The 20907-nt window shown below is 33.5% G+C and overlaps 1 protein-coding gene across 1 annotated transcript in view; it reads right to left on the bottom strand.

The window, feature by feature from the left end:
• Nucleotides 1–20907, bottom strand: part of LOC125223634 (late embryogenesis abundant protein D-34-like) — a 67944-nt gene that overhangs the window by 19203 nt on the left and 27834 nt on the right. The window lies entirely within an intron of this gene.

Raw genomic sequence — 20907 nt, 5'->3', positions numbered from 1 at the left:
CAATCGTGTATGATTTAATATAACTTGCTTCATAACTGTGACAGAGTTCTAGCGAGTTAGATTCACTTAGTAGACACTACAGTTAGCTTCCCTTAAAACGACACATTTAATTGAGAGTGGGGACTTTTCAAGGGCCTTAGAGCTTTTTGGAGTTACGTGTTAGGATTGACAACCCTAATCTTGTAATCAACGTTTGCATCGCATGATCATAAGCTAGGTGACTCGTTCTATCAAAGTAATAACTGTGCTAGGGTATTGTAGTTTGGAATTTGTATAACCATAACTGTGAACGCACATCTGATTTCTCTTATCTCTCATATTTTATCTGTATTTAATTGCTTTTAGTTGTTTGATTGCTTCTAATTGTTTTTACTTTCAAAAATCCAAAACTTCTCTTGTTTCTCTAGATAGTATTTAACGCTTAGTACATAATAGCCAGTTGCAACTATATTCCCCGTGTTCGATATTCGGTACTGACCTTTAGCTACGCTAGATCTATCCTATATACTTGCAGGTATTTTTAGTGCTAATAAAAAGTGCATCAAAAGGTACTGAAAACGATAATATATTTACTAAGATTCATTTTTTCTTGTTACTGATAAGGCGCAATTGACAAATAAATGTATATTATAAATTCGAAATTTAAATATTAAATTAATATACCTTGGTCACTCATTTTACATTAAAATAATTGGTCAATCTTTAATGCGTTTGAATTAAAATTTGAGTAACAAAATCTATAACCCTATCAATAATTGTGATCACTCTATTATCTATTCTAGACTTCATCAATAGTAGTTTCGTAAGTGGATGAAAGCTTATCTAAATTATAATGATAGTTCCATGAATAATACATTTGGATGCTAATTTTAAAAGAAAATAAGGTTTAAGGCACGAGTGAGATTTAACACCACACCCACACCCACACCAAATTGCACACACCCATCACATGTGCTCATATTGATTGGCACCATGTGTGTGACCAAACTCTTCACAAATAACTCTATAAAAAGATGGTGCCTCAAACCGGAAAGCCACCACCAACATTCTCACTCTCCTATGGCTAAAACAACAACAATGCGCTCTGCCTCTGCCTCCGCCTCTCATCATCTTCTTGCTCCTCGCATGCAATGTAATCTCTCTTATATTTTATCTTTTTCTCCACTTAGATCAACCATTTTATCTCACAATGTATTCTTATGCCCAAGGGTTACGCAAAGCATTACAGAAGAAGCATATCACCCAGGACGTCCCTACGCCAGCTTTCCTGTTCGACCGATCAGAGCTCGCTTTCCTCGGATCTCCCCCAGTTCTGCACAAAGGACAACCTCCTCTGTTTCAATCCTACTCGTTTAAAAACTACAAAGGCACAAACAAAAACGGAGAACGTGGTTGAGCCAGGGATGTTCTTCACGTTGAAGGCTGGTGCCATCATGCCTATGCCAGACATCCGCGATAAATTGGGTATGCCTATGCCAGACATCACGGAGGACATGGTCGACTTCGCCACGTCAGTGCTGGGTCCAAATGTCACGGCGCGGACGACGAAATCAGTCTTGTGTCACTACTGCCATTCTGTCCCAAAAGTCAAGGTCTACGAAGCCGATATCCTGGATCCGAAATCCGAGTCCATGATCAACCACGGCGTCGCTGCGATCTGCCACCTCGACACGGCTTCATGGTTGGGGTCGGGCCCCGGGTTGATTGAGGTTTGCCACTGGATTTACGAGAACAATTTGACATGGGCGATCGCTTTGGTGGAAAGGTTGCCGAGGATTGATTCTGTCTGTCACTGGTGGTTGTGTTCTGTGGTGTTTTTAGGCTTTATATTGTGTGTACGGCTGTGCTTAGATAATCACAAACTTGTACTATAATTGGACGCTCTAACTAATTATGCTATCCTTTTTTGCCATTTTTAAGATTAGTAGCCCAAAATCTCATAATTATTTTGCTTGTTTTGCATCTTTTACAGCATGCTTGTTCACAATTAATCTTGATTTTGAATGTTAGAAAAGGGTGGAAATGGAATGCATATATTTCCACTCATTTTCTTCACCGGCCTTGTTTGCTTGATTTGGTTGGATTTCTCGTTTTTAGTGTTTTTGGTTGGAGGCTTCTTTTGAATTGTTGCTTGATGATTGACAATTTCTGGCTTGAGCGACTATGTTACTTGCATAGGAATATAAGAATAAAAGATAGTACATCCACCACTTATTTGATAGTAATAATTTTATCAATATTATATTGATAAAAAAAATATTATCAAAACATAGAGTAGTATCATGTGAGATGTGGATTCAGCTATAGGCTAAGAACTATCACTTTCATCCCTTTATCCATAAAAAAAGCAGAAGAAGGGTTATGTAAATATATAAGATCCATCTCCATCAACATTGATTTTTTTTTTTTGGCAAGATAAAGTCTAAACATGTGGAATATTAAATAATGCTAGAAAAAGTTAATTATTTTTCAAATGTTTTCTCTCCAACCAAGTGAATCTTAAATCGTGTATTAAATGTCATCTTGGACATTTCCTCTGTAACCAAGTGATTTAATTCACCACACAAATAGATATGAGTTATTATTAATGCAATTTTCAAATTTAAAAAAATTAGTGTTAACTCACGTGCGATGCACGGCGGAATATTTTTTGGTTGATTTTAAATTGTTAAGTGATTATAATTATAGCGCCAGCCGCCAGTGTCAATATAAATATACAAAAGTAATAAATTGTGTAAAGATGAAGATAAATATTATGCATGTTTCGAGTTAAGTATGTTACAATTCTTCCATCTCTAAGAATTGTAAGAAGTATTAGGATGGATAAAATTCTCGAACCATATACACACGGTACTCTAACTATTGTAATCAAAGAAAAAAACTATAATAAATGAAATGGAAATTATAATGAAAATTATAAAATAAATCGACCTGTAAGTCTAGTCGAGAAAAATCTTCTTTCTGCAAGACAAATTACACCACGATTAGTGCTCTCGAATTGACGTATCATCCCCAAAGATGAAACGACTTTCTCCTTACGTATATAAATAACATCTCAACTCGCTAGGCACCGATTAATTTGATGGAGCTCAAAATTTGAACAATACAATGCTCCTAAAATATACAATAAAATGTTGAGAACTTGATAGAGAATGGATAATGCTTTTGTTGGTGTGTAATTCATCCACAATTCTATGTCTTTTATAGACACAAAATTAGGATATGTGAGATCATGGAATTAAAATATCATAAATTACAAATTTAAGAGAATAGAAGTTACAAAATTTGTTAACTGAATGGATAATGCTTTCGTTGCTGTGTAATTCATCCACAATTCTATGTCTTTTATAAGCACAAAATTAGGATACGTGAGATCGTGAAATTAAAATATCATAAATTATAAATTCAAGAGAATAGAAATTTGTTAAATGCTCATTGTCATTTTTAACCGCCCGGTTCTACCTTTGGCCAATTTAAAAGGCTTTAAGCATTTATGTTAATTGGGATTATAATCCTAATTTTTTGCACCACACGTTTTGAACCATGACATTGCTCATAACAAAACAATTGCAGCCTGAATGTTCAAAATTCATGATTAAATATTTGTAACCGTTGATTGATTGATTTCATGGTTGAATTATTCATGCTTATTAGACTAAATAATGTAACCGATCAAATTATTAGCCCACTCCACAAAATTTGATAATTTAAGTGATTTTTGCCATTAGTTATTAGATGTAACGGTTTTACCATTAGTGATTTGATGTAACAGTTACAATAATGAATTGAACCAAAATGAAATGTAATTCAAGTATTCAAAATTGCATTTGTATCCCTGGCACAAAATGATTGTTAAAATCTATCCAAAACTTGCCTTTTATAAGATGTATAGATGTATAAATGGTTAAATGCCACTCAAATAACTTAAAATTTGCACGGAACTTGCAAAACAGACTAAGAAATCGAATGAGAGTATGGAGGCATAATGGTTTTGGGCTATCGTTGATTGTTTTATGTGGCGAAAACATCGTTTTACTACTATTTTTCAAATTTTATTTTCTAATTATGTTTTATCATTAGGTTTGGATCTCATATAATTAGTAGGAAAACTATTTCTGCAATTATTTTTTTATATTTTGAATAATAATTTTAATTTTCAAAAACTATGATTCTATTTGAAGACTTGTTTGATGAAAACTATTTCTGCAATTATTTTTTTATATTTTGAATAATAATTTTAATTTTCAAAAACTATGATTCTATTTGAAGACTTGTTTGATTCAATCATTCTTGAAGATCAATTGACAATTGAGAAGTTGTAAGAAGATTTAATTACTTATACTAAATCCTAAAAAAAATATAATGCCAATTAATGGAGTATCAATATGGGCTTGCATGCTCATGCTTAAAGAGTCAACATCAAACATTATCATTATCATCTACAATATCTAAGCACGAGAACCCATTATTACTATTCAATAAAAAGTTAAAACATCTAATTTGTAAACTATTGAAATAAGCTATACAAACTCATAAATTCCACATTAATTAAAGTATCGAAATTAATGTTTTTGTTAATGCGTCATTTATTATCATGATAAATAACAAACTTTTCAAATAAAATAATTAATTAATTAAATAGAGCAAAATGGTGGGTGAGATATCCCCACCATGTGAGCTTTTGATGATACAGTTCTGATTTTGTTTCCAACATCCCTATTTAGCAAAACATGTCTTGAGTGAACATCAATATTTTTTATATATGTAAATATTAATTTAATAAGATTTCTTGGTTTTAAATCTTAAATATCTAGTTGTGATGTGAAACAATCAACCACAGATGATAAAATGGGATTTGGTAATTGTATTTTGAAAAGAGTCTCTTTTCTTCTTTTGTTTTTAGTATTTGTATATATGCAAAAGAATCATATAATAAGTGGTAAAATTAAGTAATTTTTATATAAACATGCATGTCAACCACAAAATGATTCATCATTCCTGTGAGTAGTAATATTCATATATGTAGTTGTAAATTATCATCACTAACAAATATGCATGTAATTATAAGAGAGAATTATAGTAGCAACTGAATCAAATGGATGACTTGGTCCCACGTGCATTTTTGTAATTTTACCTCTAAATATATAAACAATTTGGTTACATAATACACCTCCAAAATACCACTAAATTTACTCTCGACATCTCTTAACTATTCATTCAATTTCATTTTTTATTTTTATTTTCAACAAATCCAATTAATAAAAAACACACTTCATTAAATAAAATAAAATTACAATTAAAAATCCTAAAAATTAAAAAAACACATAATTAAAATCATAAAAAACACATTATTAAAATCCTAAAAAAAATTGTGGGAATCATTTGGTATTTATAGAAGTGATTGGAGGCTTTAAAAAAATTGAAAAAAAATTACAAATTTGAAAAAAACAGTTAGTATAATTTTTGGAATTTATATATATATATATATATATATATTTTAATTTATGATTTTTTTTTCTGAATTTTTAATTTTTTTTTTTAAAAAATCAATTTTAACGGATATAAACGACGCCCCACTCGCGGGCTGGCGAGTGGGCGTCATGCACGAACCACAGCTCGCCACGTCGCCAAGGCGCGTGGCGAGCTGTATCCGAGACGGCTCCTCCGGGCAAGACGCGCGACGAGATGGCGACGAGATGCGCTCCGCATCGCCGTCTCTTATCCGGCTCGTCTCTTCGAGACGAGATGGAGACAGCAGCGCGATGCGTTGTGGATGCTCTAAGTCATATATTTGTATTTTGATAATTTTCAATGTACCACATGATGCATGTCGTTCTCCATTGTCATTCACTTCCGATTTGTCAATTTTATGGTAAATTTTAATTGGAGTATGTTACAAAAAATAAAAATAAAAAAAATTCAAAAATCAACCGTTAAAATCATGAATCTTAATGCATTTTTCTCAATTTTATTTACATTTTTTTTTAATTTGTAATATATTGATGGTTCAATATACATGTATTTCAAATTGATGTTGTTGTTGAGTTATTTGCTGAGTGTGTTGAGAAAATGATATTAAACTTTGCTGACGATTTTATTCTCATAAAATTCAGTTTTTAAGATTAAATTTTAAAATTATGGGATTAATCAAATTTCTATCAAAATTTATAATTTTCAAACAATTTGTTCATTTTAATAATATTCTAGTTTTGGAGGAACATATGTTAGTTGTGTTACAAATTATTTGGTATATACACTGGAGAAGATTATTTTGGTGTTCATTAATTTGGTTTTGTCATCGTCATTTTCTTGTCAATCATTATACCTTTTTCGTTTCATGTAACACAGTGCCTTTCTTTTCATGATTAAATTACCTTTCAATCATGGTGTTTTTTGTTTATATATTCCCTTTCAAAGCACCTTGTCAATATTTTGTTCTTTATTTTTCCTTTTTTTAATCTCAAAAAGCTTTGTCTCGTTTCAATTGTTAATGAGATCTTCATTCATTATTAAATTGTATTCAGAACTGTATCATTTGATGGATTATCATACATTTTCATTAAGTTAGTTATTAGCATTATAAATAAGAGCTATTGTAATCATTTGAGAAAGCAATCAATAGAATATCAATATTATCGTTCATTATGTTCTCCAAGTAAGAAAACGGTCGTGCTCGACGGGTACTTGCCCGCGACAGGCATTTATCGATCGCCGATCTACGGACACCGATCAGCCCGATAGTAGGTTTATCCTATCAGTATGAATATGGAAGAAATCATGCTATATTGTGAATTTATTTCTTTTTATATTTAAAAATTATTCACATTTATCTTTCCATAATTTAATAATATTATCTTTCCATAATTTAAAGATAAATATTACCTAACTCTTAATTTGAGAAATTGATGATCATTTAACATTGAATTTTAACTATTCTTAAGTACCATATAAACGTACGAATTAGAAAACACGATGAATTTATTAATTATGATAAAAATATGAATTCCAAAAAATAAAATTTTCACCAACATGGCTTCGAACCCAAGCAATGCATTACTGGACGAAGCAGATCTCCATTGACTTGCCCCCACTCGGAGTTCCTGTTCAACGAAGCGTCGCCGCTGAGCGCCACCCAATACGCCGCCTTCTCGAAGCTCGCCTACGTCGTATCTCCCCGAGTTCTGCGCAAAGGCGTTTATTTCCCCGATTCGGCGCACCGCGACACTGCCAATAACAAAAACTACGCCACGGAGGATCGCATAAAGAGGGACGATAACAGAAACTACACCACGAAGGATCGCGTAAGGAGGGACAATAACAAAAACTACGCCACTAAGGAGAACGTGGTTGCATCAAGTGGCGAAAAGGTAAATACTCCCTCCGTCCCAGATAACAGAAACTACAGGAGGGACAATCTGTTATCTGGGACGCAGGGAGTATTTACTTTTTTGCCACTTGATGCAACCACGTTCTCCTCAGTGGCGTAGTTTTTGTTATTGTCTCTCCTTACGCGATCCTCCGCGGCATAGTTTTTGTTATTGTTATTGTCCCTCCGGTAGTTTCTGCTATCGTCCCTCCTTACGCGATCCTCTGTGGCATACTTTTTGTTATTGGCAGTGTCGCGGGGCGCCGAACTGGGGAAACAGAGGAGGATGGCCTTTGAGCAGAATTCGGGGTGATGCGATGAAAGCGAGGTTCACCTCTAAAACCCGTTGATAGGTTGAGCTGCAACGAACCAATAAAATTGGCACACATGTAGAAAATTTTAAGAAGAATGAGATTAAGAGAGAAAGGAAGAGAGAGAGTTAAAAGGAGTATGGTGATTGAGATTTGAGAAGTCATTTTAATTGAAATGTGTGCAAGGAGTTAGGTGGAAGGTGTATTTCAGATTTTGGGGGGTAGGTTTACGTTAGGCAGGGGAGCTTTATTCACAAGATTTGTGATGGATGCAACTAATGGTGGGAAAAGGGGGTTCACGAAGCAATGAGAAATAAAATTCCAAAGATTTTGACTCAATTTCTTTAGCTACATTTATCATTTATGTCGCTTTCACCCCTAGCTTCAATAATTCATTCTTTACTATTCAAATATCTCAAGAAATTATCCAACTTCTGTTCTGCATGTGGACTTACAGTAACTGCATATATTAATTAAAATGTAAATAAGTTCATAATCAAAAAAGTTGTACGTAATTCGTTTAAAGGCTAGGGTAAGAACTATCACTTTCATCCCTTTATCCATAAAAAAAAAAGCAGAAGAAGGGTTATTTAAATATATATGATCCATCTCCATCAACATTGATTTTTTTGGCAAGATAAAGTCTGAGCATGTGGAATATTAAAAAATGTTAGAAAAAGTTAAATATTTTTCAAATGTTTTCTCTCCAACCAAGTGAATCTTAAATCGTATAGTCATCTTGGACATTTCCTTTGTAACCAAGTGATTTAATTCACCACATAAATAGACAGGGAGTCATCATTTAAAATGAATAAAAATGGTTAAATGTCATTCAAATGACATAAAATTTGCACGGAGCTTGCAAAATCATTGCAAAATCAGACTGAGAAATCGAATGAGAGAGTATGAAGGCATGATGGTTTTTGGCCATCGTTGATTGCTTTATGGGGCAAAAACATCATTTTAATTTTATTTTCCTAAATTTATTTTTTAATTATGTTTTATTGTAACCTTTTCGCTTTAGGTTTGGATCTCATGTAATTAGTGGGAAAACTATTTACGCAATTACTCTTTTATATTTTGAATAATAATTTCAATTTTCAAAAACTATATTCTATTTGAAGGCTTGTTTGATTCAATCATTCTCAAAGATCAATTGACAATTGAAAAATTGTAAGAAGACTTAATTACTTATACTAAATCATAAGAAAAATATAATGCCAGTTAATATCAATATGGGCTTGCATGCTCACGCTTAAAGAGTCAACATCAAGCATTATCATCTACAATATCTAAGAGCATCTCCAACGACGGACGTCGCAGAAGTCCGACCGGACATTCGCCGTAGTGAGGAAAATGGTAGGACACGGACGTCCCGTGTGCCCATCGGATGGGATCGGATATCCTCTCGACGGGCGGGCGGACGTCCGCCACTGTGGCGTAGGGTCGGTCGTCCGACAAAAAATTATTATTATTTTTTTAAATTCTATAAATAGGGCTTGTTGAACTTCATTTCATTCACACCACTTGTGTTGACAAGTTTCTCTCTCTAATCTACAAGTTTCATTTCTACTATAAAATGGAGTACAATAGGAACTTCCCCACCACGAGCGGAGGAAAAACACCCACGTTTCCCGCCGGAACGGAGGGAAACTTTAATGCGGGGATGAATCCCCAAATGGCAGGGATGGTGGGGATTACTCTCCAAATGTTCTACAATATGTACAATTGGATGAGTCAGATGGGTGGGATGATGCCCGGGGCAGCGCGGATGGGCGGTATGACGCCAAATATGGCGGGGGTGGGTGGGATGATGCCCGAGGCAGCGGGGATGGGGAGTATGCCGCCAAATATGGCGGGGATGGGGAGTATGACGTCGGGGATGGGTGGGACGATGCAGCACAGGAGCCCAAGGACGCCTAGGGAATCTGTCTATCGCCCATATATAGATATGTTGTCCGACGATTTCCCTAGTAATGTTCCGGAGACTCAGTACGCCGGCATCGAGACTTTCTCTTTTGAGGAGTTGGGGCAGGAGTTAGGGCTATCGCCCATCCGTGAGACTCCAGATGAGGCGGAGCTTGCTGCAAGGGGCAGGGGCAAAGGCAAGGGCAAGGCCAGGGGCGGGGGTAGGGGCAAGGGCAAAGCCCCGAGCTCTTCCTCGCAAACGGGGGCAGAGGAGGAGCAGGGTGAGGAGGAGCAGAGGAAGAGGTCGATGTGGACCGTGTGGGAAAATGCCGCGCTTGCGAAAGCCTAGGTCGGTGTAGTCGAGGATCCCTATGTCGGGGCGAACCAATATATTGACCGATTGTGGCATCGCATTAGTGAGGCCTACCTCACACTCAAACTGGCTGGGGCGAAGCCTCGCACTCCCGAGCAATGCTAGAAACAGTGGGATCGGTTGAGGCCTAAGCTCAGTCGTTTTGCCGGCCTCTACCAAAACAACCTGCGCATGGCAACCAACGGCATGTCTGAGGAGGATGTGAAGAACCGGGCCTTGTCCCAGTACCCCGACAAAGAATTGAAGTTCAAAGACTTTGACCAATGTGAGGCCTTTCTCGTGGTCGGGAGTTCGCAAAAGTTTTGTGCGAGTGTCGACTCGGGCTGGAAGCGGACGAAGATCAACTCTTCTGGTGAGTATAGCAGCAGCGCTTGGTTCGCATGAGCTCCCCGAAGCCGAGGAAGTGTCCCCGCGACCACGATCAGACTCTCGCCGTCGTCGTCGCCCGATGGGGCAAAAGGCTGCGCAGCGGATGGCGAGGAAGCGGCAGCCGCAGCGGGTCCTTCGAGGTCGAATCGGAGGCCCCAGATAAACTAGACCGTCTCGCCCGCGCGCACCTAACGAAGACCTTGAGTCAGAACATGCATAGGTGGTTTAGCACGCACGATCCTGTACAAAAGGATGTGCAAGGATGTGATCGACGCATGTCGGCGCGATTTAGGAATGCCACCCATTGATGATTATGGCGTCGAGATTGGGGGCGGGGACGTCGGAGGCGGCAGCGGCACGGGCGACGGGGATGAGGATGAGGACGAGGAGGAGTGAGAGCCGAGGGTTGTATTTCTCGACTTTTTATGATTATGTAATTTTTAAGTATTATGTAATTTTTTAAAAAGTATTATGTAATTTTTTTTAAGTATTATGTAATTTTTTTTAATGAAGTATTCGAATTTTCCTGTATTCCGCGTCGACATTTTAATTCCGTAAATTGTATAATTGTGAATTTAATTTTATTGTGGGAAGTCCTAGTGCAAGGAAGTTCTAGTGATGTGGCAGTGGAATGAGAAGTCCTAGTGATGACATGGCAGAAAGTTTTTGTGGGAAGTCCTAGTGGGTAGGGCGCCACCGGAGATGCTATAAGCACGAGAACCCATTATTATTATTCTATAAGAAAAGATAAAACATCTGATTTATAAACTATTCAAAAAAGCTATACAAACTCATAAATTCCACATTAATTAAAGTATCGAAATTAATGTTTTTGTTAATGTGTCATTTGTTATCAAGATAAATAACAAACTTTTCTAATAAAACAAACAATTAATCAAATAGAGCAAAATGGTGGGTGAGATATCCCCACCATGTAAGCTTTTAATGATACGGGTCTGAATTTGTTAACCACATCCCTTTTTTAGCAAAACATGTCCTTTTTTAGCAAAACATGTCTTTAGTGAATATCAATATTTTTTTATATACCCAGGGGTCATTAATTTAAACGGTCTAAAAAAAATAAAATAAAAATCGCTTTTCGCTCGACACGTTTTAAGAAACATTTAGGAATTGGAATATTATATTACTCCATATCATGAGATTATGTGTCGGTGGACTTAGGAGAATAATAGAATTGATTTAGTAGTTTAACTCTATGGTAAGACCATCTTCAACCATTTACACCAAACTTAAACCGATTTTTGAGCATACGTCACATCAAAAAGTAGTTTTACTCCAATTATTTATATTAAATTTGAAATTTACATCATTTTTGAGTTTTTGTCTCACAAAATTTTTACAGTAACACCATATTTGGTGTTGTTTCACAAAAAACACCAAAAATGAGTTTGAGTTTAGTGTATAGTTGAAGAGAATTTCTATACCAAAACTCATTAATGGAGTATGGTTAGAGATGGTCTAAATGAATTAGGACAGTGCATTTTAATTAATAATTAGGACAGTGCATTATGTGTTAGAGGACTTAGAAGAATAATGGAATTGATTTAGTGTTATAGAAGAATAATGGAATTGATTTAGTGTTGTATGGTGTCAATTCAGTTGTCATATTTATTATTATTATGAGATAATTTATTAGAATTAAATTGTAAGATGATTTTAGTTGAAGAAGAGTGACTAAGACTAATTATTTTATAATTATCCATTTACGATTAAGTCATGATATTCAATCTCATATGAATCTCACGAACAAAACAGAATACTCCCTCCGTCCCAAAGATGATAGCCCTTTACTTGGTTGACACGAGATTTTATACAACTTTATTTTGTGTGTTAAGTAGAGAGAATAAAGTAACATAAATATAATAAATAGTGATAAAACTTTTTCATTTTTAGTAATTGGTTGAGATAAATTAAAAGAAAATTAGGTGTGACGGAGGAAATATATACTATTTAATGTAGTAATTGTTCATGGAATTAGGACAGTGCATGTTAATTAATAGTACTAGTAATTGTTTATCAAGAATCAAATATTTGCGCTGGTGCTGTGCTAGGTGTAATATTGGGCCGCCCCACTAAATATGTAATCCAGTATTAAAATATTAGTCTCAATACTATTGATGCCTATATTTATATTATAATTAAGGTCAACATACAAATTGATAACTAATAAATTAATGGGTGATTCATGAATCGTGTCATATTCCCTATTGTATATACTATAGTCTATCTATAGGAAAAACAAAATAACGAATTTATTAATTAACTATAGTCCATAGCCCCAATTTGAAGCGATTATTTTCTTGGACAAATTATCGGTTATTTAAGTCATACTTTGGTTCATTTTTATCAATTCCATAACACCGTAACATTTAAATAGTACGGGTTTAATCGTGATTTTATTAAAATTGGCAATTTTTCACGGAAATAATTTTTGATGAAATAGGTGGTGACGTGAAAGCTGAAATTTCAGTTCATGATGACGATTGTGCATGTGTTACTATTCCTCAATAGCTAGAGATAAATTTGATGTAAATAGTCACGTGTAATTTAAGGGCTACGGATTATAGTGTTAATTAGCAAATTTACATTAATTTCTTTTACTGAGTTATCTTATGATCACATCCCACTATTGATTAAATTTAAATTTAAAGCATCCTTTAACTGGGGAATCAAAATGAAAAAAATATTTTAATTAATGTATGTTTTGTTATGATTAATAATTTTTAATTATTATATACTTTTTTATGTAGAGAAAATAAAAGAAATCCAGATTATTTTCCTTGTCTTGGCTCCTAACAAACAGCCCAATTTTGATACAAATTGATTTTTATTATTTGCAGGTTGTTTTGGAAGGACGATTCTAAGTTAAAACAAATAACTCTGCATATATCAATAGGGGGTTACGTATAATAATTAAATAAAACAATAGTAGTATTATATAGATATGTGAATTTGGACATGAAGTGACATGAGACTTATCTAATTTTGTTAATGAGTTACATTTGTAATATTTATTAAATAACAAAGCTATATTAGTAGTACATGGAGTAGTATAAAATTATGTCATTGATTTCATTTTCAAAATAATGGGTTGGCATATGGCGATTATGTGTCGCTCCATATAAACACATTTTAACTCATATATATGGAAAACAAAACCTAAGGCTCACTTTTAGAAAAAGACTATTTTAATCGTAGCATTAGGCGTGGCACTCAATTATTGTAGTAAAAGTTTCTCATAAATTGACAGCCTAGTTTACCTACGGTGTCTCCGGTGGCGTCCCTCCCACTAGGACCTCCACTAGCCCTTTCTATAAAAACTGTCTGCCACATCATCACTAGCCCTTCCCATTCCACTGCCACATCACTAGCCCTTCCCATTGCACTAGGATTTTCCACTAGCCCTTCCCACAATTAAATTAATTCACAATTAAAATTAAAATTCACGAAATTAAAATTCAACATAAGTGGTGTGAATGACATGAAGTTGGGGGAGCCCTATTTATAGAATTCTTTTTTTTAAAAAAAAATTAAAATTAAAAATTCCGGACGTCCGACCGGGACATCCGACCTTCGCCACAGTGGCGGACGTCCGGTCGGACGTCGATGCGAGGGGCGAGCCCATCCGACGGGCACTCGGGACGGGCGTGGGCGCCCTTCCCGCTCCCTACGGCGGACGTCCGGTCGGACGTCGACCGGACGTCCGCCGACGGGCGACCGGGAGGAGCGCCCGGTGGAGATACCCTTAGTGTCCCATAATTTTCAATATATGAATGACAAGTTGGCACGTTGAAACTGACATGGCAATAAAACGATATAGTTTCAAATAAAATGAAAATGTTTTGACAAGAACGGTGTAGCAACACCTATGATGTAAAATAAAAATTATTTCTAAATGACACTCTATCTCTTCTTTTCATTTTTTTCCATCCAACAAAAGTATTCATTTTTCATTTTTTTATTCCATCCAACAAAATTTTTACCAACTAGGAGTAGTAACTACACTAGAGCGAAAGTCATCATTGACTCACATATATTTTTATGATTAGTAACATTATTTTCATAATGTGTCTCATTTTCAATACTCTTACCGTTTCTATTAATAAATTTATGGAGTATTTGTAACTATATATGCATTGTTAATTACTTCCTTCACACACAATTAAGTACATTCATATTTATGTGCACCTATCAATATATATATACATGTGAATATTTAGGGTAGATATCAAATCCAACCTAACTTTAAACAAATTCATTTGTCTATAATGATAAGCAATTTCACTGCAATTTTGAAGACGTTGATGACAATTCCTAGCTAATGCCACTTCAAATTATTCAAAACCCTAATTTGTGGACGGTACAAATATTTAAAAAAAAATAAAAAATAGTCCCAATTCTTTAGGCCTACTCTCAACGCAACAAAAACTTTCCAATTTTGATATATCAAGATAGAGTGGATTCAAAATAATCAATGTCAGTTTCCCATCAAAGTTGAATTGAATTGTGAGTACGTAGTAGGTTTTGTTAATGGGTGCAGTTGTGATGTGGGGCATAGACATAGTACTTCTAAAACCATATTTCATATCACATTGATAAATACATCATGGTCCCTATATAACTCAATTATCGCGTGCCCACCAATAATGTGTGTTCTAATTAATTTTTCAATTTTAATTTATACAAGTACTAGTAATAATTTGCATGCTTTTTTATGTTAATGCATGTATGTCATCGCTTGAGATAATTGATGAAGAAATAATAAAAAAGAATAATTCTATGTTGGTTAAAGTAGATCTAAAACTAGTTGATGCAATGAAATGGGCTTATATTTTCTCCCCGTGATATTCACATTTCACGTCACACGAAAATAATTTATAGTAAGTAATTATTTAAATTCTACAATTAGATTCTATTTTAATTTTGTGACAAAGAATTTCACGTGTTGGCAGAGAGTCAATGGCCTTTTTTTCTCCTTTAAATTACTATTTCTTGAAATTTAAGTATATTTAAATTATTTTTTACATCACATCTTTGATCTAAGGCCATCCACAACGCTATCTTTTATCCATCTTTTAACCCCCTCGTATCTTCGCTATTCATGGGCGTCACTGTACTTTTCACTCCATCTCTTAACTAAGAGATATCACCTACATCCCTCCATCTCTTAACCATCTCATATCTTAACTATTCATTCAATTTCATTTTTTATTTTTATTTTCAACAAATCCAATTAATAAAAAACACACTTTATTAAATAAAATAAAATTACAATTTAAAATCCTAAAAATATAAATACACATAATTAAAATCCTAAAAAAAGAAAAACACATAATTAAAATCATAAAAAAACACAGTATTAAAATCCTAAAAAAATATGTGGGAATGATTTGGTATTTATAGAAGTGATTAGAGGCTTCAAAAAAATTTGAAAAAAAATTACAAATTTGAAAAAACGGCTAGTATAATTTTTGGAATTTTTTTTATATATATTTTTTAATTTATGATTTTTTTCTGAATTTTTTAATTTTTTTTTTTAAAAAAAATCAATTTTAACGGATATAAACGACGCCCACTCGCGGGCCGACGAGTGGGCGTCACGCACGAACCACAGCTCGCCACGTCGCCAAGGCGCGTGGCGAACTGTATCCGAGACGGCTCCTCCGGGCAAGACGCGCGACGAGATGGCGACGAGATGCGCTCCGCATCGCCGTCTCTTATCCGGCTCGTCTCTTCAAGACGAGATGGAGACAGCAGCGCGATGCGCTGTGGATGCTCTAAGTCATATATTTGTATTTTGATAATTTTCAATGTACCACATGATGCATGTCGTTCTTCATTGTCATTCACTTCCGATTTGTCAATTTTATGGTAAATTTTAATTGGAGTATATTGCCAAAAAAAATTCAAAAATCAACCGTTAAAATCATGAATCTTAATGCATTTTTTCAATTTTCTGTACACAAATTTTATTTTTTTAAAATTTGTAAATATATTGATGATTCGATGTACATGTATTTCAAATTGATGATGTTGTTGAGTTATTTGCTAAGTGTGTTGAGAAAATGATATTAAAATTTGCTAACGATTTTTATTCTCATAAAATTTAGTTTTTAAGATTAAATTTTAAAATTACGGGATTAATCAAATTTCTACCAAAATTTATAATTTTCAAACAATTTGTTCATTTTAATAATATTCTTGTGTTGGAGGAACATATGTCAGTAGTATTACAAATTATTTGGTGTATACCTCGGAGAAGATTATATTTGATGTTCATTAATTTGATTTAGTCATCATTTTCTTATCAATCATTATATCTTTTTCAATTTTATGTAACAGAGTGCCTTTCTTTTCATGATTAAGTTACCTTTCAATCATGATGTTCTTTGTTTATATATTCCCTTTAAAAGCACCTTTTCAATATTTTGTTCTTTATTTTCACTTTTTATTTTTCCTTTTCCTAATCTCAAAAAGCTTTGTCTCGTTTCAATTGTTAAAGAGATCTCCATTCATTATTAAAACTTATCAAAAGTTTTTATGCATAATTCTAACATAAATAATGATAAATTTGGTCTTTGAACAAAATAGAACCAAAAAAGATTTAGTTAATGATTCCATGATTAGGAATGTAGCTATTTTAATCAAGTCCATAAATGGTGAATAGTAGGGATGTGAAAATGGATATTATAAATGAAGGAACTGGCAGCGGAAGCGTGCATGCGATTATCATAATTTAATAATTATTAATCGAGCAAATAAATCATATAATAATCAGATCTATTTAGCAGATTATTTAGACAAAAGCTATTCGCGTAATTCTCACATGTATCATGCTCATAACTTGAATTAATCATGCTTTAAGAATATCAAAACCTAAAACATGCTTTTCTACGGAGCAGAAATAATACCTAATTAATTCTCCAAAGAATTGATGATGGCTAGCGACTTCTTCACGTGACGCTTTGAATACTAGACCACGGATCTTCTCTCTGGTTCCCGAACTGTACTCCAATATTAGTGTGGGCTGATCTCACCGGAATACTAAGACTTAAATAAAGAAGACAGAAGAAATCTTTTTCCAATTTGGAGAGAATTTCGAACTCCTCAAGGTAGAGGGGGACAAAAAATTTAGCTGTTAAAATTATGATTTCTGTCTCCTTTATTCTCCTATTTATATTAAGTTCCTTTTAGGCCCAGACAGGGATCTATGAAAGGTTTTTGATGATATGAACTCATCCAATTTACTTTTTACTAATTAAATTGAACCCACAATTTAATATAAGCTTTAATTGGAATATTACAAGCAATCACTACAGAAGTAATATTGAACTCTCCTCATCCAAATCCGAAATTATAAGTAATCCGGGTTTCCGTTTTAACTTTCATTTCCCGCGCTTAAGATAAAAATGTCCATTAATTAATTAATGTCTGCTATGGACTTAATTAATTAATTTCTTATTAATTCCAAGAGTGGACTTAGCATGAAACGCTAATTTATTATTCATAGAGTGATCAAACTCCAACTAGCTAGGTTCCGAATAATAAAACCTTGTTTCGCGCTCCTCTTGAGAACATTATCAAACGAGACTCACCTCGCGCACGATTCAATATAATAGCAATCCTAGCACCGCTAGATATTAATCACAACTACCCAATATATCAGGATTATTGGGTTACGAAAAACCCGCATCATTTGATAAGTGAAAGTAATGCATAATCAATATCGTATGCTCAATGCTAACCTACATTGATTAAGAAACAAATATTTATCAAGACCTCGCCTTTCAGTAGATAGGCCAAGGACAAGTCTTGCTGATAGATCCGTTCAGTGTTTTACCATACCAATGTCATCTTATTTCAGTAAGGCTTAGAAATACGCGAACTTACATTGCAACCTTTCACGATGGATAGTCTAATTCCATCTGGGTCGTGAAATTCTTCTTTTTCTTTGTTTAGGACTGACCGTGTTACCTTAAAGTGGACGCCGCCCACAACCGGTCTACTAAAACAAAGGCTTAGACTTTGTTAAGTTAACTTATACATTTAAACATGCATTAACATCCATTAAATGTAAAACATAACAACATTATGACAAAATAATCTGTTTTATTAATTGGAAAATAAAATAAGAGTTTTACAGTATTCATTCACTTATAACGTGATTTCTAGTATATAAACTCTAACGATAAATTCGTAATTTAAATATTAAATTAATATACCTTGGTTCTCATGTTACATTAAAATAATTGGTCAAGCTTTAATGCGTTGAATTAAAATTTGAGTAACAAAATCTATAACCCTATCAATAATTGTGACCACTCTATTATCTATTCTAGACTTCATCAATAGTACTTTTGTAAGTGGATGAAAGCTTATCTAAATTATGATGATGGTTCCATGAGCTTTTATATTTTCAAGCACAATGGTAAAAGAGAAATAGCAATAATACATTTGGATGCTAATTTTAAAAGAAAATAAGCTTTTAGGCACGAGTGCGATTTAGTAATTCACATTTGAGTTTCCACTGTCAAAGTTCTGATTTTATTGAAGCAAGCCGGATTAAATTATAGAAAAACGAGATGAGACACCATTTTACACTATTTTGAATGGTATTAATTACTCTCGACAAATTGTACTAATTGCCTTGATACATTGCAAACTTGAACACCATTCCTAAACAATCTATAAAAAACTCAAAATCGAACACGAATATGACTTGCTACATTCTAACCCGAACACCATTCGCACATGACAATAGTTCTCTTAGTTGCAAGATTCTATTTATATTTGACACGACACGTTATTTTAACTTAAACTCGATGAGACACAACAAATACACGATAAAGATAAAAAAAAATAACTTGTACATATTGCTAGTAAATAGTACTCCCTCCGTTCCATAGTAATAGAGTCATTTTGCCATTTTGGTACGTTCCATAGTAATAGAGTCATTTTCTCTTTTTAGTAAAAATCAACACATTTTTCCACACCTACTTTACTCTCTTTTCATCTCTCTACCTTTTTCATTTTCCACTTTATTTTCCTTTTACTTAACTCACCTAACACAATTTTCTTAATCTCCGTGCCGAAAAGAAACGCATCCATTACTATGGAATAAAGGGAGTATGACTTAGTGGCATAGTGCTGGTGGAACTGTTAAGGCAAGGAACGCAGAAAATATGACATGGTGGCATGGTGTTGGTGGCCTTGGCCGCGAAGGTACGGAATCAAGGTATTTGTACTGAAATGAGAAAATAAAAACGTAACCCTAACTCTAATAAATGAATAAAATAAATATAAATATTATATTTATTCTAATTTTAATTATTAGCGGGTTTGCTATACTCAATTCAAGTGAAATTATTACTATGTGATTATAATGTAAAACCTAATAAGATCACTAACAGAAGGATACAAATATATTAAAATTTGATACTACTGAGCTATTAATTTTGTGTGATTTCATGTTGTATTTGGGGTGTATTCGTGTTGTATTTTGGGATAATATGGTCGAAAATTGTCAATTATTTCCCTAATTTTGAGAGAGGGGTAAAAATGTCATAATCTTGTCAGTATTTCACCTCCAAGTGCGAGCAAATATATTTAGAGTAATGATAAACAACCAAATTTTGTACAACCAAAATAAGGTTATATTAATAATTTGATGGATTAATTATATATTAAAATTATAAATATAGTAAGTGAATAAGTTAAAAAGACTTATTAGCCTTTAACCTCATTGTTTATATTTATATTTGAATTTTCTTTCTATTGTTTTTAATATTTGAATTAAAGTATGCACTAATTATATTTATGGTTCTAAAAAAATAAAAAAATTATACAAAAATTATAAATATATGACCACAATATTATGCACTTTTCATGTATTATATATGCATCTAAATATTTTAATTAAATGCATAAATAAACCTATTTTTGGTCAAATAAACTAGATTTTGGTTGTACAAAATTTGGTCAGATAGATTTGTTGATATATTTATGTGCATTTGTGGGGCGCTCAAATAATAGCGACAAAACACAAACCACAACAAAATAGCTTTAACAATGATTGCATAAACAACTAATTCCACTTTTCTAATTATTGCAAATACTGATTTTTAATCTTCATTGTTACGTACATGAAGCGACTCTCTAAATAATTCAAGCTACCAAAATCCCAAGTTGATTCATTATTTTATACTATAAATTATTTTTTATTATAAAATATTATTCTATATGTGCTGGATTTTAATTTATTGTCGTCTTAGTTAGTTAATCTTGTAATATTTTTGTGGAACAAATTAAAAAGGAAAGTATAAAAGAAACAGATAGCAATTCAAGTTCACATCAGGATTGCCTAAAATTAGACTAGAACGCCCAATTATTAGTTAAACATACTATTGAGATCAGTATTTGAATTTAAAATTAGAACAATCCGAAAGAAAAAAGAATCCCAAAATATATAATTAAAAAAAGAAATTCAGATGGAAATATGTTGCTGGCATTTCATTTTGTCTGATTTGAAATTCAATGAATGATGGAGTAGTCTTTAAAAA

This window comes from Salvia hispanica, chromosome 4 (genome assembly GCF_023119035.1).
Source record: "Salvia hispanica cultivar TCC Black 2014 chromosome 4, UniMelb_Shisp_WGS_1.0, whole genome shotgun sequence".
In the NCBI taxonomy this organism is placed as follows: domain Eukaryota; kingdom Viridiplantae; phylum Streptophyta; class Magnoliopsida; order Lamiales; family Lamiaceae; genus Salvia; species Salvia hispanica.
Note: the sequence above shows the minus strand (reverse complement) of the source record. Positions and strands in the feature narration are given on the sequence as shown.